Below are 9,848 nucleotides of genomic sequence, written 5' to 3' on the forward strand. Positions count from 1 at the left end.
GTTGGAAAACAGAGCAAAATCGAATGAAGCGGCGACGAAAAGCCTACGACACTCGGTATTCCCAGCCGGTCACCCATGCAAGTACTAACCGAGCCCGACATTGCTTAACTTCCGAGATCGAACGAGATCGGGTGCATTCAACGTGGTATGGTTGTAGTCGATAAAGTAGTAGTCTGTTCTGCTATTTGTATTTTGCAGTTGTTAGAAAACAGAGAAAAAACGAATGGAACGGCGACGAAAAAAAAGCCTACGACACTCGGTATTCCCAGCCGGTCACCCATGCAAGTACTAACCGAGCCCGACATTGCTTAACTTCCGGGATCGAACGAGATCGGGTGCATTCAACGTGGTATGGTTGTAGGCAATAAAGTAGTAGTCTATTCGGCTATTTGTATTTCGCAGTTGTTGGAAAACAGAGCAAAATCGAATGAAACGGCGACGAAAAAAAAGCCTACGACACTCGGTATTCCCAGCCGGTCACCCATGCAAGTACTAACCGAGCCCGACATTGCTTAACTTCCGAGATCGAACGAGATCGGGTGCATCCACCGTGGTATGGTTGTAGGCGATAAAGTAGTAGTCTATTCGGCTATTTGTATTTCGCAGTTGTTAGAAAACAGAGCAAAATCGAATGAAACGGCGACGAAAAGCCTACGACACTCGGTATTCCCAGCCGGTCACCCATGCAAGTACTAACCAAGCCCGACATTGCTTAACTTCCGAGATCGAACAAGATCGGGAGCATTCAACGTGGTATGGTTGTAGGCGATTAAGTAGTAGTCTATTCGGCTATTTGTATTTCGCAGTTGTTAGAAAACACAGCAAAATCGAATGAAACGACGACGAAAAGCTTACGACACTCGGTATTCCCAGCCTGTCACCCATGCAAGTACTAACCGAACCCGACATTGCTTAACTTCCGAGATCGACGAGATCGGGTGCATTCAACGTGGTATGGTTGTAGGCGATAAAGTAGTAGTCTATTCGGCTATTTGTATTTCGCAGTTGTTGGAAAACAGAGCAAAATCGAATGAAACGGCAACGAAAAGCCTACGACACTCGGTATTCCCAGCCGGTCACCCATGCAAGTACTAACCGAGCCAGACATTGCTTAACTTCCGAGATCGAACGAGATCGGGTGCATTCAACGTGGTATGGTTGTAGGCGTTAAAGTAGTAGTCTATTCGGCTATTTGTATTTCGCAGTTGTTGGAAAACAGAGCAAAATCGAATGAAACGGCGACGAAAAGCCTACGACACTCGGTATTCCCAGCCGGTCACCCATGCAAGTTCTAACCGAGCCCGACATTGCTTAACTTCCGAGATCGAACGAGATCGGGTGCATTCAACGTGGTATGGTTGTAGGCGATAAAGTAGTAGTCTATTCGGCTATTTGTATTTCGCAGTTGTTGGAAAACAGAGCAAAATCGAATGAAACGGCGACGAAAAGCCTACGACACTCGGTATTCCCAGCCGGTTACCCATGCAAGTACTAACCGAGCCCGACATTGCTTAACTTCCGAGATCGAACGAGATCGGGTGCATTCAACGTGGTATGGTTGTAGGCGATAAAGTAGTAGTCTATTCGGCTATTTGTATTTCGCAGTTGTTGGAAAACAGAGCAAAATCGAATGAAACGGCGACGAAAAGCCTACGACACTCGGTATTCCCAGCCGGTCACCCATGCAAGTACTAACCGAGCCCGACATTGCTTAACTTCCGAGATCGAACGAGATCGAGTGCATTCAACGTGGTATGGTTGTAGGCGATAAAGTAGTAGTCTATTCGGCTATTTGTATTTTGCAGTTGTTGGAAAACAGAGCAAAATCGAATGAAGCGGCGACGAAAAGCCTACGACACTCGGTATTCCCAGCCGGTCACCCATGCAAGTACTAACCGAGCCCGACATTGCTTAACTTCCGAGATCGAACGAGATCGGGTGCATTCAACGTGGTATGGTTGTAGTCGATAAAGTAGTAGTCTGTTCTGCTATTTGTATTTTGCAGTTGTTAGAAAACAGAGAAAAAACGAATGGAACGCCGACAAAAAAAAAAGCCTACGACACTCGGTATTCCCAGCCGGTCACCCATGCAGGTACTAACCGAGCCCGACATTGCTTAACTTCCGGGATCGAACGAGATCGGGTGCATTCAACGTGGTATGGTTGTAGGCAATAAAGTAGTAGTCTATTCGGCTATTTGTATTTCGCAGTTGTTGGAAAACAGAGCAAAATCGAATGAAACGGCGACGAAAAAAAAGCCTACGACACTCGGTATTCCCAGCCGGTCACCCATGCAAGTACTAACCGAGCCCGACATTGCTTAACTTCCGAGATCGAACGAGATCGGGTGCATCCACCGTGGTATGGTTGTAGGCGATAAAGTAGTAGTCTATTCGGCTATTTGTATTTCGCAGTTGTTAGAAAACAGAGCAAAATCGAATGAAACGGCGACGAAAAGCTTACGACACTCGGTATTCCCAGCCTGTCACCCATGCAAGTACTAACCGAACCCGACATTGCTTAACTTCCGAGATCGACGAGATCGGGTGCATTCAACGTGGTATGGTTGTAGGCGATAAAGTAGTAGTCTATTCGGCTATTTGTATTTCGCAGTTGTTGGAAAACAGAGCAAAATCGAATGAAACGGCGACGAAAAGCCTACGACACTCGGTATTCCCAGCCGGTCACCCATGCAAGTACTAACCGAGCCCGACATTGCTTAACTTCCGAGATCGAACGAGATCGGGTGCATTCAACGTGGTATGATTGTAGGCGATAAAGTAGTAGTCTATTCGGCTATTTGTATTTCGCAGTTGTTGGAAAACAGAGCAAAATCGAATGAAACGGCGACGAAAAGCCTACGACACTCGGTATTCCCAGCCGGTCACCCATGCAAGTACTAACCGAGCCAGACATTGCTTAACTTCCGAGATCGAACGAGATCGGGTGCATTCAACGTGGTATGGTTGTAGGCGTTAAAGTAGTAGTCTATTCGGCTATTTGTATTTTGCAGTTGTTGGAAAACAGAGCAAAATCGAATGAAACGGCGACGAAAAGCCTACGACACTCGGTATTCCCAGCCGGTCACCCATGCAAGTACTAACCGAGCCCGACATTGCTTAACTTCCGAGATCGAACGAGATCGGGTGCATTCAACGTGGTATGGTTGTAGGCGATAAAGTAGTAGTCTATTCGGCTATTTGTATTTCGCAGTTGTTGGAAAACAGAGCAAAATCGAATGAAACGGCGACGAAAAGCCTACGACACTCGGTATTCCCAGCCGGTCACCCATGCAAGTACTAACCGAGCCCGACATTGCTTAACTTCCGAGATCGAACGAGATCGAGTGCATTCAACATGGTATGGTTGTAGGCGATAAAGTAGTAGTCTATTCGGCTATTTGTATTTTGCAGTTGTTGGAAAACAGAGCAAAATCGAATGAAGCGGCGACGAAAAGCCTACGACACTCGGTATTCCCAGCCGGTCACCCATGCAAGTACTAACCGAGCCCGACATTGCTTAACTTCCGAGATCGAACGAGATCGGGTGCATTCAACGTGGTATGGTTGTAGTCGATAAAGTAGTAGTCTGTTCTGCTATTTGTATTTTGCAGTTGTTAGAAAACAGAGAAAAAACGAATGGAACGCCGACGAAAAAAAAGCCTACGACACTCGGTATTCCCAGCCGGTCACCCATGCAGGTACTAACCGAGCCCGACATTGCTTAACTTCCGGGATCGAACGAGATCGGGTGCATTCAACGTGGTATGGTTGTAGGCAATAAAGTAGTAGTCTATTCGGCTATTTGTATTTCGCAGTTGTTGGAAAACAGAGCAAAATCGAATGAAACGGCGACGAAAAAAAAGCCTACGACACTCGGTATTCCCAGCCGGTCACCCATGCAAGTACTAACCGAGCCCGACATTGCTTAACTTCCGAGATCGAACGAGATCGGGTGCATCCACCGTGGTATGGTTGTAGGCGATAAAGTAGTAGTCTATTCGGCTATTTGTATTTCGCAGTTGTTAGAAAACAGAGCAAAATCGAATGAAACGGCGACGAAAAGCTTACGACACTCGGTATTCCCAGCCTGTCACCCATGCAAGTACTAACCGAACCCGACATTGCTTAACTTCCGAGATCGACGAGATCGGGTGCATTCAACGTGGTATGGTTGTAGGCGATAAAGTAGTAGTCTATTCGGCTATTTGTATTTCGCAGTTGTTGGAAAACAGAGCAAAATCGAATGAAACGGCGACGAAAAGCCTACGACACTCGGTATTCCCAGCCGGTCACCCATGCAAGTACTAACCGAGCCCGACATTGCTTAACTTCCGAGATCGAACGAGATCGGGTGCATTCAACGTGGTATGATTGTAGGCGATAAAGTAGTAGTCTATTCGGCTATTTGTATTTCGCAGTTGTTGGAAAACAGAGCAAAATCGAATGAAACGGCGACGAAAAGCCTACGACACTCGGTATTCCCAGCCGGTCACCCATGCAAGTACTAACCGAGCCAGACATTGCTTAACTTCCGAGATCGAACGAGATCGGGTGCATTCAACGTGGTATGGTTGTAGGCGTTAAAGTAGTAGTCTATTCGGCTATTTGTATTTCGCAGTTGTTGGAAAACAGAGCAAAATCGAATGAAACGGCGACGAAAAGCCTACGACACTCGGTATTCCCAGCCGGTCACCCATGCAAGTACTAACCGAGCACGACATTGCTTAACTTCCGAGATCGAACGAGATCGAGTGCATTCAACATGGTATGGTTGTAGGCGATAAAGTAGTAGTCTATTCGGCTATTTGTATTTTGCAGTTGTTGGAAAACAGAGCAAAATCGAATGAAGCGGCGACGAAAAGCCTACGACACTCGGTATTCCCAGCCGGTCACCCATGCAAGTACTAACCGAGCCCGACATTGCTTAACTTCCGAGATCGAACGAGATCGGGTGCATTCAACGTGGTATGGTTGTAGTCGATAAAGTAGTAGTCTGTTTTGCTATTTGTATTTTGCAGTTGTTAGAAAACAGAGAAAAAACGAATGGAACGCCGACGAAAAAAAAGCCTACGACACTCGGTATTCCCAGCCGGTCACCCATGCAGGTACTAACCGAGCCCGACATTGCTTAACTTCCGGGATCGAACGAGATCGGGTGCATTCAACGTGGTATGGTTGTAGGCAATAAAGTAGTAGTCTATTCGGCTATTTGTATTTCGCAGTTGTTGGAAAACAGAGCAAAATCGAATGAAACGGCGACGAAAAAAAAGCCTACGACACTCGGTATTCCCAGCCGGTCACCCATGCAAGTACTAACCGAGCCCGACATTGCTTAACTTCCGAGATCGAACGAGATCGGGTGCATCCACCGTGGTATGGTTGTAGGCGATAAAGTAGTAGTCTATTCGGCTATTTGTATTTCGCAGTTGTTAGAAAACAGAGCAAAATCGAATGAAACGGCGACGAAAAGCTTACGACACTCGGTATTCCCAGCCTGTCACCCATGCAAGTACTAACCGAACCCGACATTGCTTAACTTCCGAGATCGACGAGATCGGGTGCATTCAACGTGGTATGGTTGTAGGCGATAAAGTAGTAGTCTATTCGGCTATTTGTATTTCGCAGTTGTTGGAAAACAGAGCAAAATCGAATGAAACGGCGACGAAAAGCCTACGACACTCGGTATTCCCAGCCGGTCACCCATGCAAGTACTAACCGAGCCCGACATTGCTTAACTTCCGAGATCGAACGAGATCGGGTGCATTCAACGTGGTATGATTGTAGGCGATAAAGTAGTAGTCTATTCGGCTATTTGTATTTCGCAGTTGTTGGAAAACAGAGCAAAATCGAATGAAACGGCGACGAAAAGCCTACGACATTCGGTATTCCCAGCCGGTCACCCATGCAAGTACTAACCGAGCCAGACATTGCTTAACTTCCGAGATCGAACGAGATCGGGTGCATTCAACGTGGTATGGTTGTAGGCGTTAAAGTAGTAGTCTATTCGGCTATTTGTATTTCGCAGTTGTTGGAAAACAGAGCAAAATCGAATGAAACGGCGACGAAAAGCCTACGACACTCGGTATTCCCAGCCGGTCACCCATGCAAGTACTAACCGAGCCCGACATTGCTTAACTTCCGAGATCGAACGAGATCGGGTGCATTCAACGTGGTATGGTTGTAGGCGATAAAGTAGTAGTCTATTCGGCTATTTGTATTTCGCAGTTGTTGGAAAACAGAGCAAAATCGAATGAAACGGCGACGAAAAGCCTACGACACTCGGTATTCCCAGCCGGTCACCCATGCAAGTACTAACCGAGCCCGACATTGCTTAACTTCCGAGATCGAACGAGATCGGGTGCATTCAACGTGGTATGGTTGTAGGCGATAAAGTAGTAGTCTATTCGGCTATTTGTATTTCGCAGTTGTTGGAAAACAGAGCAAAATCGAATGAAACGGCGACGAAAAGCCTACGACACTCGGTATTCCCAGCCGGTCACCCATGCAAGTACTAACCGAGCCCGACATTGCTTAACTTCCGAGATCGAACGAGATCGGGTGCATTCAACGTGGTATGGTTGTAGGCGATAAAGTAGTAGTCTATTCGGCTATTTGTATTTCGCAGTTGTTGGAAAACAGAGCAAAATCGAATGAAACGGCGACGAAAAGCCTACGACACTCGGTATTCCCAGCCGGTCACCCATGCAAGTACTAACCGAGCCCGACATTGCTTAACTTCCGAGATCGAACGAGATCGGGTGCATTCAACGTGGTATGGTTGTAGGCGATAAAGTAGTAGTCTATTCGGCTATTTGTATTTCGCAGTTGTTGGAAAACAGAGCAAAATCGAATGAAACGGCGACGAAAAGCCTACGACACTCGGTACTCCCAGCCGGTCACCCATGCAAGTACTAACCGAGCCCGACATTGCTTAACTTCCGAGATCGAACGAGATCGAGTGCATTCAACGTGGTATGGTTGTAGGCGATAAAGTAGTAGTCTATTCGGCTATTTGTATATTGCAGTTGTTGGAAAACAGAGCAAAATCGAATGAAGCGGCGACGAAAAGCCTACGACACTCGGAATTCCCAGCCGGTCACCCATGCAAGTACTAACCGAGCCCGACATTGCTTAACTTCCGAGATCGAACGAGATCGGGTGCATTCAACGTGGTATGGTTGTAGTCGATAAAGTAGTAGTCTGTTCTGCTATTTGTATTTTGCAGTTGTTAGAAAACAGAGAAAAAACGAATGGAACGGCGACGAAAAAAAAGCCTACGACACTCGGTATTCCCAGCCGGTCACCCATGCAAGTACTAACCGAGCCCGACATTGCTTAACTTCCGGGATCGAACGAGATCGGGTGCATTCAACGTGGTATGGTTGTAGGCAATAAAGTAGTAGTCTATTCGGCTATTTGTATTTCGCAGTTGTTGGAAAACAGAGCAAAATCGAATGAAACGGCGACGAAAAAAAAGCCTACGACACTCGGTATTCCCAGCCGGTCACCCATGCAAGTACTAACCGAGCCCGACATTGCTTAACTTCCGAGATCGAACGAGATCGGGTGCATCCACCGTGGTATGGTTGTAGGCGATAAAGTAGTAGTCTATTCGGCTATTTGTATTTCGCAGTTGTTAGAAAACAGAGCAAAATCGAATGAAACGGCGACGAAAAGCCTACGACACTCGGTATTCCCAGCCGGTCACCCATGCAAGTACTAACCAAGCCCGACATTGCTTAACTTCCGAGATCGAACAAGATCGGGAGCATTCAACGTGGTATGGTTGTAGGCGATGAAGTAGTAGTCTATTCGGCTATTTGTATTTCGCAGTTGTTAGAAAACACAGCAAAATCGAATGAAACGACGACGAAAAGCTTACGACACTCGGTATTCCCAGCCTGTCACCCATGCAAGTACTAACCGAACCCGACATTGCTTAACTTCCGAGATCGACGAGATCGGGTTCATTCAACGTGGTATGGTTGTAGGCGATAAAGTAGTAGTCTATTCGGCTATTTGTATTTCGCAGTTGTTGGAAAACAGAGCAAAATCGAATGAAACGGCGACGAAAAGCCTACGACACTCGGTATTCCCAGCCGGTCACCCATGCAAGTACTAACCGAGCCCGACATTGCTTAACTTCCGAGATCGAACGAGATCGGGTGCATTCAACGTGGTATGATTGTAGGCGATAAAGTAGTAGTCTATTCGGCTATTTGTATTTCGCAGTTGTTGGAAAACAGAGCAAAATCGAATGAAACGGCGACGAAAAGCCTACGACACTCGGTATTCCCAGCCGGTCACCCATGCAAGTACTAACCGAGCCAGACATTGCTTAACTTCCGAGATCGAACGAGATCGGGTGAATTCAACGTGGTATGGTTGTAGGCGTTAAAGTAGTAGTCTATTCGGCTATTTGTATTTCGCAGTTGTTGGAAAACAGAGCAAAATCGAATGAAACGGCGACGAAAAGCCTACGACACTCGGTATTCCCAGCCGGTCACCCATGCAAGTACTAACCGAGCCCGACATTGCTTAACTTCCGAGATCGAACGATAACGAGTGCATTCAACGTGGTATGGTTGTAGGCGATAAAGTAGTAGTCTATTCGGCTATTTGTATTTCGCAGTTGTTGGAAAACAGAGCAAAATCGAATGAAACGGCGACAAAAAGCCTACGACACTCGGTATTCCCAGCCGGTCACCCATGCAAGTACTAACCGAGCCCGACATTGCTTAACTTCCGAGATCGAACGAGATCGGGTGCATTCAACGTGGTATGGTTGTAGGCGATAAAGTAGTAGTCTATTCGGCTATTTGTATTTCGCAGTTGTTGGAAAACAGAGCAAAATCGAATGAAACGGCGACGAAAAGCCTACGACACTCGGTATTCCCAGCCGGTCACCCATGCAAGTACTAACCGAGCCCGACATTGCTTAACTTTCGAGATCGAACGAGATTGGGTGCATTCAACGTGGTATGGTTGTAGGCGATAAAGTAGTAGTCTATTCGGCTATTTGTATTTCGCAGTTGTTGGAAAACAGAGCAAAATCGAATGAAACGGCGACGAAAAGCCTACGACACTCGGTATTCCCAGCCGGTCACCCATGCAAGTACTAACCGAGCCCGACATTGCTTAACTTCCGAGATCGAACGAGATCGGGTGCATTCAACGTGGTATGGGTGTAGGCGATAAAGTAGTAGTCTATTCGGCTATTTGTATTTCGCAGTTGTTGGAAAACAGAGCAAAATCGAATGAAACGGCGACGAAAAGCCTACGACACTCGGTATTCCCAGCCGGTCACCCATGCAAGTACTAACCGAGCCCGACCTTGCTTAACTTCCGAGATCGAACGAGATCGAGTGCATTCAACGTGGTATGGTTGTAGGCGATAAAGTAGTAGTCTATTCGGCTATTTGTATTTTGCAGTTGTTGGAAAACAGAGCAAAATCGAATGAAGCGGCGACGAAAAGCCTACGACACTCGGTATTCCCAGCCGGTCACCCATGCAAGTACTAACCGAGCCCGACATTGCTTAACTTCCGAGATCGAACGAGATCGGGTGCATTCAACGTGGTATGGTTGTAGTCGATAAAGTAGTAGTCTGTTCTGCTATTTGTATTTTGCAGTTGTTAGAAAACAGAGAAAAAACGAATGGAACGGCGACGAAAAAAAAGCCTACGACACTCGGTATTCCCAGCCGGTCACCCATGCAAGTACTAACCGAGCCCGACATTGCTTAACTTCCGGGATCGAACGAGATCGGGTGCATTCAACGTGGTATGGTTGTAGGCAATAAAGTAGTAGTCTATTCGGCTATTTGTATTTCGCAGTTGTTGGAAA

The 9,848-nt window shown here is 46.7% G+C and overlaps 41 non-coding genes and 8 pseudogenes across 41 annotated transcripts; all 49 read right to left on the minus strand.

Annotated features, from left to right (window-relative positions):
* Window positions 1-40: 40 nt before the first annotated feature.
* Window positions 41-159, minus strand: LOC144415310 (5S ribosomal RNA). The gene has a single exon (XR_013471202.1). It is a non-coding gene; the product is annotated as a 5S ribosomal RNA (ribosomal RNA).
* An 85-nt stretch (window positions 160-244) lies between these two features.
* LOC144416350 (5S ribosomal RNA) lies at window positions 245-363 on the minus strand. The gene has a single exon (XR_013472243.1). It is a non-coding gene; the product is annotated as a 5S ribosomal RNA (ribosomal RNA).
* An 85-nt stretch (window positions 364-448) lies between these two features.
* Window positions 449-567, minus strand: LOC144415713 (5S ribosomal RNA). Its single transcript, XR_013471606.1, has one exon. It is a non-coding gene; the product is annotated as a 5S ribosomal RNA (ribosomal RNA).
* Window positions 568-648: 81 nt separating this feature from the next.
* LOC144416448 (5S ribosomal RNA) lies at window positions 649-767 on the minus strand. The gene has a single exon (XR_013472341.1). It is a non-coding gene; the product is annotated as a 5S ribosomal RNA (ribosomal RNA).
* An 81-nt stretch (window positions 768-848) lies between these two features.
* Window positions 849-966, minus strand: LOC144412561 (5S ribosomal RNA; annotated as a pseudogene).
* Window positions 967-1,047: 81 nt separating this feature from the next.
* LOC144416576 (5S ribosomal RNA) lies at window positions 1,048-1,166 on the minus strand. Its single transcript, XR_013472469.1, has one exon. It is a non-coding gene; the product is annotated as a 5S ribosomal RNA (ribosomal RNA).
* An 81-nt stretch (window positions 1,167-1,247) lies between these two features.
* LOC144417017 (5S ribosomal RNA) lies at window positions 1,248-1,366 on the minus strand. The gene has a single exon (XR_013472909.1). It is a non-coding gene; the product is annotated as a 5S ribosomal RNA (ribosomal RNA).
* An 81-nt stretch (window positions 1,367-1,447) lies between these two features.
* On the minus strand, window positions 1,448-1,566 carry LOC144414825 (5S ribosomal RNA). Its single transcript, XR_013470715.1, has one exon. It is a non-coding gene; the product is annotated as a 5S ribosomal RNA (ribosomal RNA).
* An 81-nt stretch (window positions 1,567-1,647) lies between these two features.
* LOC144414883 (5S ribosomal RNA) lies at window positions 1,648-1,766 on the minus strand. The gene has a single exon (XR_013470774.1). It is a non-coding gene; the product is annotated as a 5S ribosomal RNA (ribosomal RNA).
* An 81-nt stretch (window positions 1,767-1,847) lies between these two features.
* Window positions 1,848-1,966, minus strand: LOC144415311 (5S ribosomal RNA). The gene has a single exon (XR_013471203.1). It is a non-coding gene; the product is annotated as a 5S ribosomal RNA (ribosomal RNA).
* Window positions 1,967-2,052: 86 nt separating this feature from the next.
* On the minus strand, window positions 2,053-2,171 carry LOC144416684 (5S ribosomal RNA). The gene has a single exon (XR_013472577.1). It is a non-coding gene; the product is annotated as a 5S ribosomal RNA (ribosomal RNA).
* An 85-nt stretch (window positions 2,172-2,256) lies between these two features.
* Window positions 2,257-2,375, minus strand: LOC144415714 (5S ribosomal RNA). The gene has a single exon (XR_013471607.1). It is a non-coding gene; the product is annotated as a 5S ribosomal RNA (ribosomal RNA).
* An 81-nt stretch (window positions 2,376-2,456) lies between these two features.
* Window positions 2,457-2,574, minus strand: LOC144412562 (5S ribosomal RNA; annotated as a pseudogene).
* An 81-nt stretch (window positions 2,575-2,655) lies between these two features.
* LOC144414556 (5S ribosomal RNA) lies at window positions 2,656-2,774 on the minus strand. Its single transcript, XR_013470446.1, has one exon. It is a non-coding gene; the product is annotated as a 5S ribosomal RNA (ribosomal RNA).
* An 81-nt stretch (window positions 2,775-2,855) lies between these two features.
* LOC144416577 (5S ribosomal RNA) lies at window positions 2,856-2,974 on the minus strand. Its single transcript, XR_013472470.1, has one exon. It is a non-coding gene; the product is annotated as a 5S ribosomal RNA (ribosomal RNA).
* Window positions 2,975-3,055: 81 nt separating this feature from the next.
* LOC144414023 (5S ribosomal RNA) lies at window positions 3,056-3,174 on the minus strand. The gene has a single exon (XR_013469913.1). It is a non-coding gene; the product is annotated as a 5S ribosomal RNA (ribosomal RNA).
* An 81-nt stretch (window positions 3,175-3,255) lies between these two features.
* LOC144415974 (5S ribosomal RNA) lies at window positions 3,256-3,374 on the minus strand. Its single transcript, XR_013471868.1, has one exon. It is a non-coding gene; the product is annotated as a 5S ribosomal RNA (ribosomal RNA).
* Window positions 3,375-3,455: 81 nt separating this feature from the next.
* LOC144415312 (5S ribosomal RNA) lies at window positions 3,456-3,574 on the minus strand. Its single transcript, XR_013471204.1, has one exon. It is a non-coding gene; the product is annotated as a 5S ribosomal RNA (ribosomal RNA).
* Window positions 3,575-3,659: 85 nt separating this feature from the next.
* LOC144416686 (5S ribosomal RNA) lies at window positions 3,660-3,778 on the minus strand. Its single transcript, XR_013472579.1, has one exon. It is a non-coding gene; the product is annotated as a 5S ribosomal RNA (ribosomal RNA).
* An 85-nt stretch (window positions 3,779-3,863) lies between these two features.
* On the minus strand, window positions 3,864-3,982 carry LOC144415715 (5S ribosomal RNA). Its single transcript, XR_013471608.1, has one exon. It is a non-coding gene; the product is annotated as a 5S ribosomal RNA (ribosomal RNA).
* Window positions 3,983-4,063: 81 nt separating this feature from the next.
* Window positions 4,064-4,181, minus strand: LOC144412563 (5S ribosomal RNA; annotated as a pseudogene).
* An 81-nt stretch (window positions 4,182-4,262) lies between these two features.
* Window positions 4,263-4,381, minus strand: LOC144414557 (5S ribosomal RNA). Its single transcript, XR_013470447.1, has one exon. It is a non-coding gene; the product is annotated as a 5S ribosomal RNA (ribosomal RNA).
* Window positions 4,382-4,462: 81 nt separating this feature from the next.
* Window positions 4,463-4,581, minus strand: LOC144416578 (5S ribosomal RNA). The gene has a single exon (XR_013472471.1). It is a non-coding gene; the product is annotated as a 5S ribosomal RNA (ribosomal RNA).
* An 81-nt stretch (window positions 4,582-4,662) lies between these two features.
* Window positions 4,663-4,781, minus strand: LOC144417677 (5S ribosomal RNA; annotated as a pseudogene).
* An 81-nt stretch (window positions 4,782-4,862) lies between these two features.
* On the minus strand, window positions 4,863-4,981 carry LOC144415313 (5S ribosomal RNA). The gene has a single exon (XR_013471205.1). It is a non-coding gene; the product is annotated as a 5S ribosomal RNA (ribosomal RNA).
* An 85-nt stretch (window positions 4,982-5,066) lies between these two features.
* Window positions 5,067-5,185, minus strand: LOC144416687 (5S ribosomal RNA). Its single transcript, XR_013472580.1, has one exon. It is a non-coding gene; the product is annotated as a 5S ribosomal RNA (ribosomal RNA).
* Window positions 5,186-5,270: 85 nt separating this feature from the next.
* LOC144415716 (5S ribosomal RNA) lies at window positions 5,271-5,389 on the minus strand. The gene has a single exon (XR_013471609.1). It is a non-coding gene; the product is annotated as a 5S ribosomal RNA (ribosomal RNA).
* Window positions 5,390-5,470: 81 nt separating this feature from the next.
* LOC144412564 (5S ribosomal RNA) lies at window positions 5,471-5,588 on the minus strand (annotated as a pseudogene).
* Window positions 5,589-5,669: 81 nt separating this feature from the next.
* On the minus strand, window positions 5,670-5,788 carry LOC144414558 (5S ribosomal RNA). Its single transcript, XR_013470448.1, has one exon. It is a non-coding gene; the product is annotated as a 5S ribosomal RNA (ribosomal RNA).
* An 81-nt stretch (window positions 5,789-5,869) lies between these two features.
* LOC144417772 (5S ribosomal RNA) lies at window positions 5,870-5,988 on the minus strand (annotated as a pseudogene).
* Window positions 5,989-6,069: 81 nt separating this feature from the next.
* LOC144414024 (5S ribosomal RNA) lies at window positions 6,070-6,188 on the minus strand. Its single transcript, XR_013469914.1, has one exon. It is a non-coding gene; the product is annotated as a 5S ribosomal RNA (ribosomal RNA).
* An 81-nt stretch (window positions 6,189-6,269) lies between these two features.
* Window positions 6,270-6,388, minus strand: LOC144414025 (5S ribosomal RNA). The gene has a single exon (XR_013469916.1). It is a non-coding gene; the product is annotated as a 5S ribosomal RNA (ribosomal RNA).
* Window positions 6,389-6,469: 81 nt separating this feature from the next.
* On the minus strand, window positions 6,470-6,588 carry LOC144414026 (5S ribosomal RNA). Its single transcript, XR_013469917.1, has one exon. It is a non-coding gene; the product is annotated as a 5S ribosomal RNA (ribosomal RNA).
* Window positions 6,589-6,669: 81 nt separating this feature from the next.
* LOC144414027 (5S ribosomal RNA) lies at window positions 6,670-6,788 on the minus strand. Its single transcript, XR_013469918.1, has one exon. It is a non-coding gene; the product is annotated as a 5S ribosomal RNA (ribosomal RNA).
* Window positions 6,789-6,869: 81 nt separating this feature from the next.
* Window positions 6,870-6,988, minus strand: LOC144415739 (5S ribosomal RNA). The gene has a single exon (XR_013471632.1). It is a non-coding gene; the product is annotated as a 5S ribosomal RNA (ribosomal RNA).
* An 81-nt stretch (window positions 6,989-7,069) lies between these two features.
* On the minus strand, window positions 7,070-7,188 carry LOC144415581 (5S ribosomal RNA). The gene has a single exon (XR_013471473.1). It is a non-coding gene; the product is annotated as a 5S ribosomal RNA (ribosomal RNA).
* Window positions 7,189-7,273: 85 nt separating this feature from the next.
* On the minus strand, window positions 7,274-7,392 carry LOC144416351 (5S ribosomal RNA). Its single transcript, XR_013472244.1, has one exon. It is a non-coding gene; the product is annotated as a 5S ribosomal RNA (ribosomal RNA).
* Window positions 7,393-7,477: 85 nt separating this feature from the next.
* On the minus strand, window positions 7,478-7,596 carry LOC144415717 (5S ribosomal RNA). Its single transcript, XR_013471610.1, has one exon. It is a non-coding gene; the product is annotated as a 5S ribosomal RNA (ribosomal RNA).
* An 81-nt stretch (window positions 7,597-7,677) lies between these two features.
* LOC144416449 (5S ribosomal RNA) lies at window positions 7,678-7,796 on the minus strand. Its single transcript, XR_013472342.1, has one exon. It is a non-coding gene; the product is annotated as a 5S ribosomal RNA (ribosomal RNA).
* An 81-nt stretch (window positions 7,797-7,877) lies between these two features.
* Window positions 7,878-7,995, minus strand: LOC144412975 (5S ribosomal RNA; annotated as a pseudogene).
* Window positions 7,996-8,076: 81 nt separating this feature from the next.
* On the minus strand, window positions 8,077-8,195 carry LOC144414559 (5S ribosomal RNA). Its single transcript, XR_013470449.1, has one exon. It is a non-coding gene; the product is annotated as a 5S ribosomal RNA (ribosomal RNA).
* Window positions 8,196-8,276: 81 nt separating this feature from the next.
* Window positions 8,277-8,395, minus strand: LOC144417252 (5S ribosomal RNA). The gene has a single exon (XR_013473145.1). It is a non-coding gene; the product is annotated as a 5S ribosomal RNA (ribosomal RNA).
* An 81-nt stretch (window positions 8,396-8,476) lies between these two features.
* Window positions 8,477-8,595, minus strand: LOC144418259 (5S ribosomal RNA; annotated as a pseudogene).
* Window positions 8,596-8,676: 81 nt separating this feature from the next.
* On the minus strand, window positions 8,677-8,795 carry LOC144414028 (5S ribosomal RNA). The gene has a single exon (XR_013469919.1). It is a non-coding gene; the product is annotated as a 5S ribosomal RNA (ribosomal RNA).
* An 81-nt stretch (window positions 8,796-8,876) lies between these two features.
* On the minus strand, window positions 8,877-8,995 carry LOC144417341 (5S ribosomal RNA). Its single transcript, XR_013473235.1, has one exon. It is a non-coding gene; the product is annotated as a 5S ribosomal RNA (ribosomal RNA).
* An 81-nt stretch (window positions 8,996-9,076) lies between these two features.
* LOC144415039 (5S ribosomal RNA) lies at window positions 9,077-9,195 on the minus strand. The gene has a single exon (XR_013470931.1). It is a non-coding gene; the product is annotated as a 5S ribosomal RNA (ribosomal RNA).
* Window positions 9,196-9,276: 81 nt separating this feature from the next.
* On the minus strand, window positions 9,277-9,395 carry LOC144415500 (5S ribosomal RNA). The gene has a single exon (XR_013471392.1). It is a non-coding gene; the product is annotated as a 5S ribosomal RNA (ribosomal RNA).
* Window positions 9,396-9,476: 81 nt separating this feature from the next.
* Window positions 9,477-9,595, minus strand: LOC144415315 (5S ribosomal RNA). Its single transcript, XR_013471207.1, has one exon. It is a non-coding gene; the product is annotated as a 5S ribosomal RNA (ribosomal RNA).
* An 85-nt stretch (window positions 9,596-9,680) lies between these two features.
* On the minus strand, window positions 9,681-9,799 carry LOC144416353 (5S ribosomal RNA). Its single transcript, XR_013472246.1, has one exon. It is a non-coding gene; the product is annotated as a 5S ribosomal RNA (ribosomal RNA).
* Between the last annotated feature and the right edge of the window lie 49 nt (window positions 9,800-9,848).

Source organism: Styela clava, chromosome 15 (genome assembly GCF_964204865.1).
Source record: "Styela clava chromosome 15, kaStyClav1.hap1.2, whole genome shotgun sequence".
Taxonomy (NCBI): domain Eukaryota; kingdom Metazoa; phylum Chordata; class Ascidiacea; order Stolidobranchia; family Styelidae; genus Styela; species Styela clava.